We start from the raw sequence: 18,257 nt of genomic DNA on the forward strand, positions 1-18,257 counted from the left end.
CCATTTTTTTTCTCCTTATTGTTTTGGCACGTTTATTTTGGCCATAATGGTTTGTTTTGCTTCTGTGATTTTTGTATGTTTGTTGATAATTTTTTCCAACTTAGCTGGTGGGATGCCGAATTCTAGTTCGATATCTTTAACTACCTTAACATAATTAATTTTTCGCATAGAAACTGGTTGTTTCATCGTTACTGAAAAAGAGTTGTCTTTTCCGATAATTTTAGTCACTTCGTTTTGTGACATGTAATTAATCATTGCTTCTTTGTGTAATTTAACTTTTTCTTTAATACACGCTTCTTCTTTTTTTGCTGTGATAAAACCGTCTAAAACGACCAAATCTTGAGCTGAAATTACTTCTAATGCTTCTTTATTTTTCTTTAACATTAGTGTTTTGTTTGTTTCCATTGTTTTCTCCTTATTTTTTATTATTTGCTTTGTATTTTGCTTGTTCTGCTTTTTCTTTTTCTTCCATGTATTTTTTTGTGTGATGTTCTACGACAGCTGATAATTTTGAATAATCAAAAGATGTTTGTAAAATATCTTCATGCAGTGCTCTAAATTTAATACTTGCTTCTTTGTCTTTTTTGTTTTTTTTGAATTCAGCTTTTAATTTTTTTCCAAGCGATTCAATTTTTGACATTAATTGTAATCTGTCGTATTCAAATTGTGCTAAATCAATAGCGTTTTCTTTTTGTGTTTTCATTGTTTTTTCTCCTATGTTTTTGTTATTTTTGGCCATTTTTTGGTCCTCCTTTATTTGTTCTAACTATAAAATAATATCCTAAAATAATTTGTGCGATGAATAGTAATAGTATGATTATACCACCAATGATATATCCTTCAATAATATTACCATCTGAATCTTTACCTAATGATAATAAATAACCTGTTCACGCAGTATAAAGTGGAATTAATCCACTAACTGTAAATATAAAGCCTGATTGTACCAAGCTAAATGATTTTAAATCTTTTCACTTTCTTTCGATATTTAATCCCGAAAAGAAAAACGAAATATTTGTTGCCAGGAAAGCAAAAGCTCCTGTTGCGAAACCGAGCAAATAAAACTTGTGTACGTGTTTGGTACCATTGTTGAACAAACTAGCGTAGTATTCGGTTTTGTCTCCATATGCCAAAGTACATATTACTATTGACATTGTCGTAAATAATAAGGCTAAATAATTAATAGCCAATACTACCTTCAATATTGTTTTTTTTCAGTTTATCGGTTTTTTTATATTAAACATTTTTTTTGTTCTCCGTTCTTTTATTTATTATACACTGATAACAATATAAATTGTATCTTTTTCTACCTGTAAAACTTTCAGGTGTTTTTAATTCTGTATTTTCGAGGTTTTTATCTTCCGTGTGTTCAGCATCAAGATTGTTTCCACATTTGCATTTATTGTACGGAATGTCAGTGAAATAATGACTTCTTTCTTTTAAAAAATCAATAATTGCTGTTTCATCTCGAAAAATACAGCTATATTTGTTGATCATAATATACGTAATTGATACTCCTATCGAAAGTAAAAAACGAAAAATCATTAACACGTCATCCATTAAATGGTTGAAAAAACCTAATTCTTCAAAAACAACCATTTTTATATTTTTGGGTTTTTTTATGAATTTCGTGATTCAATCATATTCGCTTCCAAATTCGAAAAATAAAGATTTATTTGAAACCGATAATGATTGTCCCATATCCCACAAGAAACAATTTTTTTCAATTTTTGAAAACTCTTCGTGGCTTAATAATGATGTACTTAATTTGCACACATTGTATTTATCGTAATTGTCTGTTGGTCGAATTGATTCTTTCGGCACTACATATAGTATTTCATCAGGTTTTAGAAAACTATCCAGTCATTTCTTGACATTTGTGGTTTTTCCGGTTTTCATTGCTCCGAAAACACCAAACATTAATCCTGTTTCAAAACGTTCTGCGTCTTCTTCGAAATCAAATCATTTCCGATCATCATTTCGGTTTCATTTAATTATATTACTTTTTTTCATATTTCTCCTCAAAGCTCCTTATCTTGGGTTGTTTTCCTATATATTGTAACTTTTTCTATTTGTTGTTTAACGGCGTAACCACCTTTAGCGTTGAAAAAATCGAATGTTTTTCGAAACGCAGAACGTATTAGGTTAACGTACTTTTTATCAAGGCATTTTTCGTCGTAATTGTTTGTTGGTTTTCGAATTGTTGCTCGACGCATTATTTCAGTTGTCGGACAATCGAGAAAATGAATTTCATCAGGGAAATAATCATCTAAAATAGTTTCGTTATATAATCCTAATAATTCATGTTCATTAATTGTTTTGTCTCCACCGAAAACTTGGTAAGCATAAGTACTAAAAATGTATCGATCACAAATAACAACATCGTATTTTTTCAATTGTGGTTTGATATATTTCATAAATAATTCTCATCCGATTCCAATAAACAAAACTGCTTTAGTTCGTGAACTAATATCTAGTTTATCATTGAAAAAGATTTTATTTGCCATAATGCGTCCAAATTTTATTCCTTTTGGTTCGCATGTCGTAAGTACTTTCAATCCTTCTTTTTCTAATTCTTTTTTTAATTTTTTAATATATGTTGTTTTACCAGAATAATCAATTCCTTCGACAACAATAAATTTTCCTTTTTTCATTTTTACATGTTCTCCTTTCGTATCACTATCGGTACTGCTTGTCCTTTCAGTTCAATAACGATGTGGTCCCCAACCTTGTATCCTTGTTTGTTTGTTGATAAATTCACTTTCTTAGCGAAAATTTCATTCAATTTAACAGGGTGGTTCAATCATGCTATATAACTTATTTTACCAGTTTTTTTTCCAAATTGTGTAGTTATTTTTTTGATTGTCGCACACGCCGTCGGTCCCGGTAATTTGAACGCATATTTACGCTCGATAATAATACCATCAATAGGATAATCAATTTGTTTTTGTTGTTCGATATAATCGTTTAATTCATCAATTTTTATTGTTTTTTCAACATTTTTATAATTAATGAAATCAATTAGTTTATGTCGTTCCACTTTTTGCTTCCTATTAAGAAGACCAACAACGTCTCTTCGTGTCCCATTTTCTTTCTTCATAACAAGTTCGCCCCAGCCGACTTCCAATATTCCTTCTATGGAAAAAGTTGTTATTTCTGATCAAGAACGGCAAACAATTAACTTGTTGGTAGAGGCATCATAAAATGCTCCCACTCCGTCAAGTTTTGGACTCACCACTATTGTTTTAGCGTGTGGTGCCAATTTAAATAAAATGTCTTCTAAGTTTCAAAATTTTTTTAACGTTTTATTTGTTTCCATCTTGCTTTTCTTGGATTTTGATAATATGAAAACTTACTAATTCCAAAATTGCTTCGTAAAAAGAAAGTTTTACGTTTATAGTTGAATCATCAATACATGTTGTTTCTCAATCATTTTGAATTAATTTTTTTTTTGCTTGATAATCGCGCTCTACATATCTGTCAAATGTTTCCATCAAAATTTCTTCTGTCAGCAATTCCATTTTAATCTCATAAATCATAATTGATTCCAATTTTCGATAAATCGAAGAGTCATACATATCGTATAATCTATCATGTCCTATTGTAAATCTTCTTCTACTTTTCGAAAAATATCTTTCTTTCATATCTGTATTTCAGCTTCTCATTATACTCGGTATCCCTCCTTATGACATATATCAGTCAAATATTCCACATCAGCTTTTAGTTTTTCGTTTTTACTTTTAAGTTTTTTTATTTCTTCGTTTAATTTGAAAGAAGTCATTTCTTCTACTTTACACATGCAACAATGTTTACAATTCATTTTTTTTCGTTCTTCTTCTCTAATTGCGTGTATAATTTTTGATTTTTCATTCGCTTCTTTTAGCGACATTTTGAAAATTTTAGCAATGGCTTCTGCGTCTGTCATAAATTTCATCATTATTTTTTTGTTCCTCCTCTTAATTTTTTTCACAATTTAAATGCTGTGCTTGTTAAAACTAAGCTTAAAACGATGAAAGCAACGCCAGCTAATCCAAGCCCAATACTACTATTTACTACATTATTTGCGTGATATCCGTATTGTGTATCATTTTCTGAAAGCAATAACGCTTTATCAAATGTTTTATATGGTTCTGACAATTCTTTAATTGCGTCTTCTTTAATATCATTGTTAGGAAAATTTAACCCATATGATCCTCATTTTTCTTTAGCTGATTCATATTTTTTTAGTGTTGATTTTAATACTTTCAATTCAAATTCGGCGTCTGTTTCTTTTTCTCTTAAAGGTGTTAAGTCTTGTTTTTCCATTACATCAGCGGTACTTTCATCGGAAGCTACAGAATCTTCTCTATATGATTTTCTTAGTCATCCTCTATCTTCAATTTCCTTTGTTTTATTAGCAATAGCTTTTTCAATAAGTATGATTTTTTCGTCTAATGCTTCAATGAAAAATTGACTATTTAATTTATAATCTTGTTTGATTGATTCCGCTAATAATTCTTTAAATGTAATGGGTGTTTTTTTTCCAATTCCAATTTCATATTTTAACTTGGTTGTAATTTCTATAGTAGCATCTTCAATTATTCCATATTTAGTAATAGATGCTGTTTTTTGAGCTTCAAAATCTGCGTCTCGTTTAATTACTAATTCTTTATATAATATTTTCTTTGCGGGTACGCTTTTGCTCAATGTGATACTATGTAACACAATTCCTGTAATAGCACCAATTAAACTTAATGCTCCAACGCCTAAGACAATACTGTCTAACCTATTTTTTTGTAAGAAGCTTAAAACTTCTTTAACTTGTTTATTTTTTGTCATTATTTTTGACCTCCTTTTTTTATTATATTTTCAATTTTTTTAAGTCTGACATCTAATCCTTTTAGTTTAAAATCTCTATTTCAATCAATTAATTCTTTGTTTTTTTCGGCCTCTCATTTTTCAGGCGTAGGTAACAAAGTGTTTAAATTTTTAATGATTTCTTTTATAGTTTTTAAATTATTTTCTATTTGTATTTTATTGTTACATATGTCGACATCTAGAACCCCTAATTTGCTAAAAATAATTTCTAAGTTTCGTTCGAGTTTATTGTGTAAATAAGTTATACGTTCACTATCTGTCATTTTATCTAACATTTTATCCTCTAAGGTTTTTTCTTTATTCTTTGTCATTATTTTTGACCTCCTATTTTATTTAATTCCTTTATGTAATATTTTATCATGCTATTTATACTTTTGTACACTTTTTTTCGACGCGCCTGTTGTTTTTTTGTAATGTCTTTGGGGATCGAATTAATATCCAAATGTGCTGTCATAAGTCGTTGTACATCAACTTTTTTCGATTTGAGATCCGCACGCAATTTTGATTCGCAACGTGACACTTCATCGTCAACAGCAAACATTCGTTTAATTTTATCTATTCTATTTTCCATATTTTTTTCCTCCTTTCCTTATATGGCAGGGATAGTAGGACTCGAACCCACACCAAAAGCTTTGAAGGCTTTTGTTCTACCTTTAAACTATACCCCTAAAAATGGTACCCACGGGAGGATTCAAACCTCCAACCTAAGGCTTAGAACACCCTTACTCTAATCAATTGAGCTACGTGGGTAAAAATGGTCGGAAAGAGAGGATTTGAACCTATGATCTCTCGGACCCAAACCGAGTGCTTTTCCATCTAAGCTACTTTCCGATAATGGCTGGGGTAGCTAGATTCGAACTAGCGAATGGTGGTCCCAAAAACCACTGCCTTTCCACTTGGCGACACCCCAAAATGGTAGAGCCATTGGGGATCGAACCCAAGACCTCACGCTTATAAAGCGAGCGCTATAACCACTAAGCTATGGCTCTATATGGAGCAGATGAAGGGAATCGAACCCCCATAAACAGATTGGAAATCTGATGTTCTACCGTTAAACTACATCTGCTAATGGTGCTGGTTACAGGCCTCGAACCTGTACTCGTCCGTTTACAAGACGGGTGCTTTGCCACATTAAGCTAAACCAGCAAATGGTAGAGTGTAGTGGAATTGCACCACTGACCTTCTGTTTGTAAGACAGATGTTCTCCTCGCTGAACTAACACTCTATAAGTCAGTTTAAAGTCATGACAGGACTAAAAGGACGTATCCCAAATAATCATTGGTGGAAGAGGAGAGATTCGAACTCCCGTATCTAAAAAGAATCTGGTTTACAGCCAGACGCGTTTAACCACTTCGCTACTCTTCCATGGTGGAGATGGTGGGATTTGCACCCACTTCCAGATGAAGACCTTAAATGTCTTCTACAGTTTAGTTTGATTTATGGTTCGTCGATAATTGTAAATCAAACAAAAATAATTACCGATTAGTTTGTTTTTGCTTTAGATAAAAACACAAACGAATTTTTATCACAGTTTACTTTATTATTTTATCATATTTTAACAATAAACGATTAAAAAATGATTCCTCCTATGTCTTTTTCGACTAAACTGCGTAAGAATACGCGTAATTTTCAAGAGGTATTGAAATATTTGCAATTAAAATCTTAATTTTACTGCGAACATCAAGATTGTTTCACCTGTCGAACCTATACATCCCCAAATATAATTTATTTTTTCTCTTTATTTTATTATACTACATTTTCCTCCTCCAAATAATTTTCTTTTTAAATATTGTAAAAATGTTTCTTTCTTTTCTATTGGTGTTTTCGGTTCGAGTTTTCTATAATGTTTCACGAAACGATGCAATAATGGTCATCTGCTGGTAAATATTTTGTGTTTACCATAAATACGATAGTGTTTTCCTACAGCTTCAAAACCTTTATCTTTAATGTTTTTAGGTGTTTCATCTAGTGAATAAAAGTTATCATTTCAAATTCATAAGTGTCGAAAAACAGACAACAAAAATTTACTTGTTTTGTCAGGTTTTATCTTAATTCCATTTTCGATGATGTATGCGTCAAGAATGTCGATAATTTTTGTGTAATTTTTCGATTTCCCCATGTGTTTAGTATCCAAATATTGATTATCAACATCTATTGTATTAAATCTCATATTTTTAATTTTAGATATAGATGATCGAGTTAATTTATTTTTTTGAAAGAACGAACTTTTGAATTTCATGTTTTTACATTTGTTTATTTGTTCATCTGAAAGATTTCATAAATCTCTAAGTTTTATCTCCAATTTTCGACAAATATTTTTAATATCTTTTTCTTGACGATGTATTGTTGAGTTTCCGAACATACTAATTTCGTATCAGAATCTTTCAAGAAAATCTATAAATTTTAATTCGCTTGGTATATCTTTGTTTTCAATTATTTTTTTTGCCAAAACAGAAGCTGTTATCATTTCTGATTCGGGGTCGACCGCTTTGTTGTATATACTTAGAGATCTATAGTTATAAAAAATAGGTTTTCCATTTTTGTTAACACCCCATTTAACTCCTGCCTTACTCATTCTGTTTAAATATCATCAGTATACCGAAAAATGTTCCTCAAATGTTGTTGGTTTTTTATTTTTTTTATTTTTTGATACTTTATAGTTTTCTCACACCTTTTTACTTGTTATTCCTTTATGTTTGTGTGTGTGGTAAAACATTCTTTCTTCGTATGTTAATTGATTTATTTGTTTGTTATTTTTCATAATTTTATTTATATTTAGTCTTTTCTATATAATGTTTGATACATAATACTTGATATTTATCCGCGTCTCCAACCAAATTATTACTGTCGTTGTGTAAAATATAATTTGAATATGCTTTTTCATCGCATTCGAAACAACGAGCTTCGTCTAATTTGTAACGAACGTCTGCAAATCTTCCAACGTATTCTTGAAAAAAATACCTAGGGTCCGTTTTATACAATGTTAATAAACAAAATACAAGTGTTATACGACGGCGTTGTAAGTTTGGAATTTGTTGTAGAAACTCATATGGGTAAAAGTGAAATTCATCAAAAAATAGAACATTATGTCCTTTGGCAATGGCATCTTCAATTTTATTTGTCAAATCGATATGATCACGAAAAGTGATAACTGGTCTAATTTGACGTGTTTCTCGTGTTGTTCCTTCTAATTGAAAAATTTGTGGTTCTTCAATACCTCATTCGGCGATAAGCTTTTTTAACTTTGTCGTCTTTCCTGCTCGCATAATCCCTTCAATTGAGATAATGAGCCCTTTATTCAATAACTCTTGTTTGAACATTGTTTTTTTCCTCCTGTGTTCCTTTTTTTTTATTTTTTTATTTTGCTGGCAGAGAGACGAAGCCTTGACGTTTACCAAGACCTCGTCATAAACCGGCCGTAATATGACCGGTTAAAGCGGATCAGACAGTGACTTTGAAAATAAAAAGATAAAGGAAAGGAAATTGTCGCTAAAGCTTAGTTGTCACTGTCCCTCCATTATAATATACTTGGTAAAAATATTTTTTTTCGCTTCCTTTTTTTGCATTATTTTATCTTTTTTTTTCTTGTTTTGCAATTTCCTTTTCAAACTTTTTGAGCATGTCCTTAAATATCATTTGATGTAGAAAATCATATCCAAATTCTTTATCAAACTTTTTTTCAGGCATGTCTTCTCGTCATTCAGCGAAAACAACATTCAACCGGCATAGTTTTTTAGTGTCGCAACTTACCATAACCTTAAGGTCAAATGATTTATCCTCGTCTTTGCGTTGTTCGAAATTCATAAAAAACACAACTCTTTTACTGTCGTTATCATCTCAACTGGTGTTTGTGTATATTCATTTTCGATGTTTTTTTGTAATTTCCTTACTGATTTTTTCAAAATAATCATGAAACTTCAAATTTCTCTGATTCATTTTTGAATTAAATTTTTCTACTTGTTTTTTTGTCATATATTTCATTATTCTTCTCCTTTATATTTATACGATCCTCTTTTTTTCGTGAATTTTTGATTAGCTATTTCTTTTCTAATTCTATTAATTGTCTTTATTTTTTCAACGTTTTCTTTTTCTCAATCAAGAACAGCATATACACCAATAAATATTTTGGGATTATCGCCTTTTTTTCAAGTTGAAAGTTTTGTTTTTGCTAAGTTAACAAGATTTTTTCGACATCTATTGAAAGCGCTACGTGAAACTTTATTTTTCATGTAAGATGGGTAATTATTTGTTGATTCATCGGCTTCATTATAGTCTTTGTTAAAATATTTTTGTGAAATTTTTCAAACTTTTTTCATACGAATATTTTCAAAATCATAACTATATAATCTATTTCAATTTTTAGCTAGTATAATTGAACTCATTTCTTTTCTAATAGTTTTTTTAAATTCTTCAAGATAATCATCTAATTTTTCAAAATCCTCAAGTATTAAATAAACTTCGATTTTGTTATTATCACTATCTTCTAAATGATATCATCGTCTAGGTTTTTTTTCTAAAATATGAATATTAAAGTTTACAAAGTCAAATCTATGACCCATAGACTCAATAGTGACGACAAAACGACCTCTCAAAGGTTCATGTGGTGACTCATCCCAGCTCATTCAATCACAATAAACCATACCACAATTCATTTTTTCAACAGCACTAATAAGTGTATTTTCCATTTTTTTTTCTAATTGTTTTAATTCGTCGTAAGATATTTTTTTATATTTTCCATTTCCATCCGAAAAATTTGACATTATTCTTTTCCTCCTTTTAGATATTTAATAATATAATCTATTTTTTTTTCAACCTCTAATAATCGTTCTTCTGTAATTGCACCGCTACTTGTTGGGTGAGGTACCGCCATTTGAATTAATCTCTTCATGGTCTTAAAAGCCGGTAAATTGGGAAATCTATATTTTTCATTTTTGTTTCATCATTTGTTATGTTCATACGTGTATTTATCATCATCCCTTACTGTACTAGTACAGCTTTCTCACACGCTATTAATGTATTTTAAACTCAAGTATGCGTCTTTTAAGTTAAAAGGTTTAGGTAATAAATTAGCATATCCATTCAATTCATAAAAATCTTCATCTTTATTTTTTATAATACAGTTACCGTTTGTTAATAGTGGTGTGGCTGACATATAAACACCTGTTTTGTGTAAGCTATATAATCTAACAACATATAATTTATTGTTGTATATAAACATATCTAATTTTTTATATTTTTTTTTAGAATCGTAAAGTGGAACACCTTTTTTGATGAAAGCCACTTGTTCTTTTGTCAATTGTCATTCTCAAATATGATCCGCGTTGTGTTTTAGTGTTGTTTCTTTATTTTTTGTCATTATTTTTTCCTCCTTTATTTTCAATTAACTTTGTCAATTGTTTTGTTTTTTCAAATAATTTTTTAATATCTTTTTCTTGTTCAATACTACTTTCTGAATTATGATTAAGGCATTCACCTAACTTTTTAATATCTTCATGATTTGCTTTAATCATCTTTTCAAAATTTTTCAATAATTGAATAATAGTTTCATTTTCTGTCATTATTTCTGTCCTCCTTTGTTTGGTTTTATAAATTCTATAATTCTACCTTGAAGCTTTGCCATGTCATTTTGATTTTTGATGAGCGCTTCGATTTTCGAATTCATCAATTCGATTTGTTTTGTTATATTATTTTCCATTGGTTTTTTTCTCCTTAGAAGTGATCTTATCTGTTTTCTTCTTTATTTCTATATTTTTATTATATCACATTATTTTTTTTCTTTCATTATTTTTTTCCTCACTCTCAGGGAGGTCCTCTTCTTGTTGCGATAATATCTTCATAATTATCTATACAATGTTTAAATGCTATAATCATATTTTTATACTGCTCTTGCATATCCATTTCTTTTTGTATTCTTTCTTCACATTCATCGTAAAGTCTGCTACTATTCGCTAAATGTTCTCTCAATAAGTTTAAATCGAGACCCCATGGGACAATGCTATTTTCAATCTCATATATATATTCTTCTACTGTCTTTTTTTTTACTGGTTGGTTTTCACCATCTTTTTCCTTCATTTTTTGAATTATTGCTCACATAAGCAATTGTTTATAAAACTTTAAACTTTCGTATTTTTTTATTACGTTATCCACGTAGTTTTCTACTTTTTTGTACATTATTTTTCTTTTCCTCCTTTTGAAATAATCAAATGTTTTTCTCATAATTTTTTAAATTTAATCATGTCTAATTTGAAACTATTTTTCTTACTTATTAATTTAATCAATAATAAAGGTACTCCTTTTGATGTAACCAAATCAAATATTTTTTCTCCTTTTAAAACATAACCTTTTTGTATGTTTAATAAATCACTTACTGTTTTTGTTGTCATTATTTTTCAAAAAACCTTTTCTTCTTTCATTACTATTGTATCATATTCTTTTTCGAAAAGTTTAAATAAAAATGGTCCTCGATAATTTAAGAAGTAACCACGCATTGAAGCATTTCGAATTAAATGTCGTACAACCGAACCGTGACGTTTTTTGAAATCAATATATTTTTCTTTAATCAAGTCTTTCAAACAATATTTTATCGCTAATACATGATCACAAATAATTTTAACATTGATATCATTTGTAGTTTTCTTTTCAATTTTGTCAGCAATATCTGTGTATTCTTTCAACTGGAAAGGTGTTTTAAAGTTGTTAACAACAATCAACAATCTTTCCAATCCGGCTCCAGTATCTATATTTTTTTTGTTTGACATAGTGTAATTACCTTCACCGTCATTTATCATATAAGAAAATACAACGTTTCATATTTCTAAATATCTGTCATTATCAATATTTTCTTTTAATAATTCAATTCCTTTATTTTCCTTATCCAACTGCTGTCCCAAATCATAAAAAAATTCAACATTTGTTCCACATGGACCAACTCCTAAATCTCAAAAATTAGTTGTTTTATCTCCTGAAATCAAATGGTCTTCTTCAACACCTATATTTAACAATATTTGTTTAGTTTCATCGTCCGAAAACAAATACGTAATATACAATTTTTGAATGTCCAAATTCAATCATTTTGGCGATGTTAAAAATTCTAATGCTCACGTTAACGATTCTTTTTTTTGATAATCATTAAATGAAAAGTTACCTAACATGCGAAAAAACGTTAAATGTCGATTAGTTTTACCTATTAAAGAGATGTCGTTTGTACGTATTACATCTTGTACATTAAAAAGTCGTGAATGCGGTGGTGTTTTTTCTCCTAAAAAATAAGGTCTCAACGCTGAAACGCCTGAATTTACAAATAATAATGAACCTTCTTTGTTAATTATCGATTTGTTTTCTATTTTAAAATGTTTCTTTGAAGTTCAAAACTGACTTCATTTTTCTATTAATTCTGTTTTATTCATTTTGTTTTTTTCTTTTCTCCTATATTTTTATTATAACATACTTTTTTTTATTTTTGTTTCTAATTTTTCAATTCAATACAAAGCCACCGGAATCACGACGGCAAGCCCTAACAAAATACGGCCCAACCAATCACCTACCTCGCGTACATTCGATACTGTAATACCATAAATATATAGTACATATATTACGCCCATATATATAAATATAATAGTGAGTGCGATTACAGTTGTAAGCAACAACAACCACACCAGATTAAACAATATGGTTAGTGTTTGTTTATTCATGTCCAAATCAACCTATGTTATCCAGGCAAATTACAGTAAAAAATGCTAATGCTGGGTTAAATACAAACAATAAACCTAAATTATCAACCGAAGTAATATCTATTGTTAATGCCAATACTATACACATGTTTAAATGCGTAAGATAAATAGCCACTATAACCACACCTAAAAAATTAAATACTTCTTTTCTAGTTATTGGTCAGAAATTATCAATAACGTCTATCAAGAACATACCAATAAACATTGCCACTATTCACGTCACGGATAAAATAAATCGCACGTAGTCCAACGTCGTATTGAATCCTGAGCCCTCGTATATGTTTCAAATACAAAAGCCCAATATTCCAAAGTACGTAATTACTGCCAATCACCCTATAGTTTTGTCTTTCATGTCTTTTCGACCTCCTTTTAAATTATTGTACCATACTTTATTAATATTTCTGTCAAAATAAAATAATAATTGCTGTGAATGCATAAAAACACCTCTGCCACAGCGAAAAAATTAACGGCAAAAAAAATTAATAAATGTTTGTTCATATTTTTCATAATTATATTGTACCACAAAAAATTATTGTGTGGAAAAAATTATTATTATTATTATTATTATTATTATTATTATTATTATTATTATTATTATTATTATTATTATTATTATTATTATTATTATTATTATTATTATTATTATTATTATTATTATTATTATTATTATTATTATTATTATTATTATTATTATTATTATTATTATTATTATTATTATTATTATTATTATTATTATTATTATTATTATATAAATATATATACATATAGACACACACACACGCGCGCACATAGTACAGCCCCAAGCTAAGGCCTCCAAAACGCCCAAAAAGCCCCTTTTTAAGCCATTTTAGGCCCTTTTTAGCTTTTTTTGGTACTTTTTCCGGTGTTTTCATTTGGTCATTTCCGACCCCTCCACAGCCTCAAAATCGACCTTTTAAGGTGTCAAACAGAGGCGGAAGGTGTCAGGTGTGGGGTTTGGTTCATTTATTCATTTTTTAGCTTCCTTTTTTCCTTTTCTTGTTTTTCTGTTTTTGTCTTTTTCTGTTTTCTTGTTTTTGTCTTTTTCTGTTTTCTGTTTTTTCTGTTTTCTGTTTTTTTCTGTTTTTGTCTTTTTCTGTTTTCTGTTTTTTTCTGTTTTTGTCTTTTTCTGTTTTGTCTTTTTCGTTTTCTTGTTTTTTCTGTTTTTGTCTTTTTCTGTTTTCTGTTTTTTCTGTTTCTTCTTTTCTAATTATATTATAAACCAAAATTTTTAATTTGTCAAGTGTTTTTTTTAATTTTTTTTGATTTTTTTTTGGCTTGTTTTTCCTTCTGATAATGCCATTTTTTCCCTTTTGTTAATTTTTTTTGCTTTTTCTTATATTTATTTTATACCTTTTTTTTGATTTGTCAAGTATTTTTTTGGTTTTTTTCGTTGTTAAATTTAGGCCCTTTTTTTTTGCGTTCAATGGTTTAGGTCGTTTTTTTTAATTGCGGGCCTGTTTTGCGTTGTTCAATTTCGAAGGTGTAAAATTAAGCCCGTTTTTTTTTCCGCCGGGATAAATTACGTATTTTATTTTTTCGGGCCTAATTTTCACAGTGCCCAAATACGCAAAAAAAGCCCGGAAATCCGGGCCTTTCTGTTGTCGCGGGTGGTTGGTGCTGGGTCTAAATGTTGGCGGTGTCTTCGTCGTCTCCGTCGACATTTTCGGCCTCTCATCTAAAAACGAAATTTAAGACGTTCGCGCATAATTTCATTAAGTGCGCCGATTCGTCCAAATCCTCCGGGTCAGATTTCCCAGCTAATCGGTCGATTTCTTCGCGTAACGTGTTAACATAATCGCGACACCCTCCCAAAATTACAGCGAAAAGGTCGAAACGCGCCAACTTTTCGAGGTCCTCGGCCCCCTCCTCGAGCTTTTCAATTACGAAATCGCGGACGAATTCGCGGAGATCGTGACCCTCGGAGTCGTTCAAGGCCTTAAATTCTTTAATAAAAATTATTAAATCGATTTGCCCCCTTCTTTTGAACTCAAAAAAATTTTCTTTTTTGTCTTTTTTGTTTTTTTCCATTTCTAAAATTTCCTTTTTTGTTTTTATCGTTCATTTGCTAAAATCTGTTTTGTTATTTTCCATTTTTTTTTAACTCCTTTTTTGTTTTTCGTTCTAATTTTTTTATGCTGTCAAAAACATTTTGGCCCCAATTTCTTAAGCCTCTAAGCTCTCCGCGCATTTCTCGCAAAAAATCGGCTTCATCTTCTCCCTCTTCGCCGAAAAATTCCAATTGTCGGATCTCTTCGCGTTTCGCGTTGCCGTGTCTTCTGTCGCATTCGGCAAAAATTCAATTTAAAATTAAATCCAAATTGGAATTGCTCAAATCGTTTATTTTTTTTTTGCGCACTTCTTGCGGTACTAATTCGCGGACGCGCTCGATAATCTCAAAAAAAAATAATTCTTTAATATCTTTTTTTAATGTTCGCAACAATTTTAATTTTTGTTGCCTAATGTTTTCCATGTTTTCCATTTTTTCGATCTCCTTTAGTCGTCCCATTTCTTCGCGAATTCTTCGAGCTCTTCCCTTCACTCGCAAAATTCCATTGCTACGCGCCCATTGGTTGCCTCGGCTTCGGAATTTCCCAAGATTTCGGCGCAACTGTAACAAGCCGAAAAAATAATTCGCGTAATTTCTTCGATTTCTTCAGGCGTCGGGTCGTTCTCATTGTGTGGGTCGCATTCGTCAAATTCTCAATTTTCCCATTTTTCGGCTAATTCTTTCCCCAATTGTTCCGCCATGTTTTCGCTGACAATGTCGCAAATGTCGGGATTGTCGAGGCTTTCGAATTCGTTTTTAAATTCTTGTAATTCGTCAAGTTCTCAAATCTTTTTTTTGTTTGTCATTATTTTTTTTCTCCTTTGGGCTCGTTGGCCTCCTAATTAATTATATCATATTTTAATTTAATTTGTTTTGTTTTTTTTATCTTTTAAACGGTTCAAACTCCATTTTTTCGGGTTCAAAATCTAAAATTTCGTTAATTCTTAAAACAAAATCGATTAATTTTTTCGCATTTTCAACGTCTTTTTTTGCCAATCGCTTTTTGGTTGACGTGTTGGCTTCGTCGCTTAATCCTTTACAAATTGCCAATATTTCAAATTTAAAGGCTTCAAATGTTGAAGGTGTTAAACTGTTCGGCTTAATTTTTTTATCAATTAATTTTTTAAATATATTTTTTTTATGGTCGGAATAAATCGATTTTAAACCTAAAAAATAATCGAAACGCTTTTTTACTTCTCCACCCCCTCAATTCTTTAAAATCTTGTTTTGTAAGATATCGCAAAATTTCGTTTGGTTTTGACGGTGTAACTTATTCATTTTTTGCCTCCTTGTCTCATCTTTTCGTAAACTCTTCAATTTCTTTTAAATATTTTTGAAATTTCGGCGTTGGATTGGCTCGGCATTCTTCCGCAACAATTCGACAACTTGCAAAAATTCATTGCCTCAACTCGTCCCATTCTTTCGCGTCCAAATAATCCACCGTAAAATTTTCCCGCAACACTTCCGCAAATTCAAATTTTAAACCATTCAAAACGATTTCGAAAAAATCCGGATAGTTCAAATCAAAAAAATTATCTAAAAAATTTAAATTGGTATTGTCAAAATCAATTTGTTTTTGCTCTTCTTCGTCAAAAACAGAATAAGGCCAACAAATTACGAAATCGGCCAAAAAGTCGCGGATTTCTTCGCATTGTTCGCGGTCACCGCTTGCGCATTGGTGGCCAAATTTATTAATAATTTTTAATAATCGGTTTTTTTCGTCGTCTTCGTCTCTCGAGTCTAAACCTCGCAAATTTTGCGTAATGCTGTAAGTGCTTAAATTTTCGGCACATTCAACCGGCATTTTATCGGCTAAATATTCTTGAATTTCTTTTTTTTCCATGTCTTTTTTTCTCCTTTCCGGGCTTTCTGCCCTATCTTTATTTATTTATTTGCTTGCTTGCTTAATACTTGGGGAGGCTCTCCCTCCCCGCGTGGGGGGGGTTATTCCCACTTTGCCACGAAATCCGCCACCTTGTCGCTAAAAAACTGGATCGCTTGACTTTCGTAGCTTTCGGCGTCTTCTTCGCAATCAAATTTAGCATTTTTTAAAACCTTGAAGGCTTCGGCTTCATTCAATCCGTCAACCTCTCCAATAATTAATTGGTAGTGGTCCAATTCTAATAATTCCTTTAATTCATTTTTAAATTGTGTTTTGTTTTCCATTTCTTCGATCTCCTTTTTTTTCTTTTCTTTTATTAAAATTTAATTTGCTTTTTTCTTTCCGCTCTTGTCTATAATAATTATAACGTATTAATTTTATTTTGTCAATACCTTTTTTTTATTTTTTTTTGGGCTACTTTTCGCCCTGCTGTAGCCAATCGCTGAAATATTTTAAATTTTTTTTGGTTTTTTTTCGTTTTTTATTGTGTTTTTTTTGCTAAATTTTTTCAAGTTTTCAAAAAATGAAATTGAAAAATCAAAAAACGCCCTAGTTAAGCCAATCGGTGACATCAAAAAGGCCCAAAACTCATTTTCGCCTGTGTTTAAGCCAATAAAACGGGGTTGGGTCGACTTTCTCCAGTGTTTAAGCCATTCCGTGGCTTCAGAAACTCGACCAAAAAAACAAAAAAAGAAGTAAACGGAAAAACACGAACGAAAGGGACGAGCTCCAACACCTAACACCTCCCGGGTTGCTTCCTCTTCTGTTTGGCATGTTTAACGTACACAATTCAGGCCAAGAGGGGCCAGATCCACCAAAGAGAGGGAGCCAACAAAGAGGGGCGACGGGATAAAATGGCGCTATGACAGGGAAAAGGAGCGAAAAGAAGCCCAAAAAAGGGGTTAAATTTGGCAACTCTTAAACTTTTAAACCTTTTTTTTAATACTTTTAAACTTTTAAACAGCGAAAAAGTGGCACCACAACAAGGATTTAAGCACGCCGAGCGAAAAAGTTTAAGAGTTTAAGAGTTTTCGCAAAACTTCTTCCATTTTAAAAATAAAAATATATATATAATTAAAATAATAAATATATAAAACTTTTTGAAAAACTTTTAAACTTTTAAACTTTCCCACTTTTTCGCTCTAAAATGGCTTGAACAGTGGCAAAACTGGCGGTTTAATAGTTTAAAAGTTGTTGCCAAATAGTTTAATAGTTTAAGAGTTGAACGATTCCACCCCTTAAAAAGGCCGTTTTTTGGCTCTATGACTGGGCAAAAACCCGATTGCTCCACTTATTGGCTAAAATAGGGCATTTTTTCGCTCTTCCTCAAAAAGAGGCTAAAAATATTTTGAAAGGTCCCCCCTCTATTATAACATTAAAAATTAAAAAGTCAAGGGTTTTTTTAAATTATTTTATTTTTTTTTTAAAAGGGGCGGAAAATTCCAAAATGAGGCCCCAAAATTGGCTTGGCTATCTCTTAGGGTGGCCAAAATGATACATTTAAGGGGTCAAACAGAGACGAAAGGAGAAGGGGAGGAGCTAACGGGTGGAAGAGGGCACGAAGTGGGGCAAAATGGCACGAAATGAGGGCAAAGGCTATAAAATGGCATAAACAGGGCACGAAGTGGCGCGAAGAGGGGCCAAAATGAGGACAGGGAGGGCAAAGGGAAAACAGGGAGGGGGAGGGTGACAACCCGGATTTTATTTTTTCATTCCTTGT

At 30.9% G+C, this 18,257-nt stretch overlaps 1 non-coding gene across 1 annotated transcript; it reads right to left on the reverse strand.

Moving 5' to 3' along the window:
• Positions 1-5,773: 5,773 nt before the first annotated feature.
• Trnai-uau (transfer RNA isoleucine (anticodon UAU)) lies at positions 5,774-5,846 on the reverse strand. Its single transcript has one exon. It is a non-coding gene; the product is annotated as a tRNA-Ile (tRNA).
• Positions 5,847-18,257: the final 12,411 nt, after the last annotated feature.

The sequence above is a fragment of the Styela clava genome, unplaced genomic scaffold, assembly GCF_964204865.1.
Source record: "Styela clava unplaced genomic scaffold, kaStyClav1.hap1.2 HAP1_SCAFFOLD_136, whole genome shotgun sequence".
In the NCBI taxonomy this organism is placed as follows: domain Eukaryota; kingdom Metazoa; phylum Chordata; class Ascidiacea; order Stolidobranchia; family Styelidae; genus Styela; species Styela clava.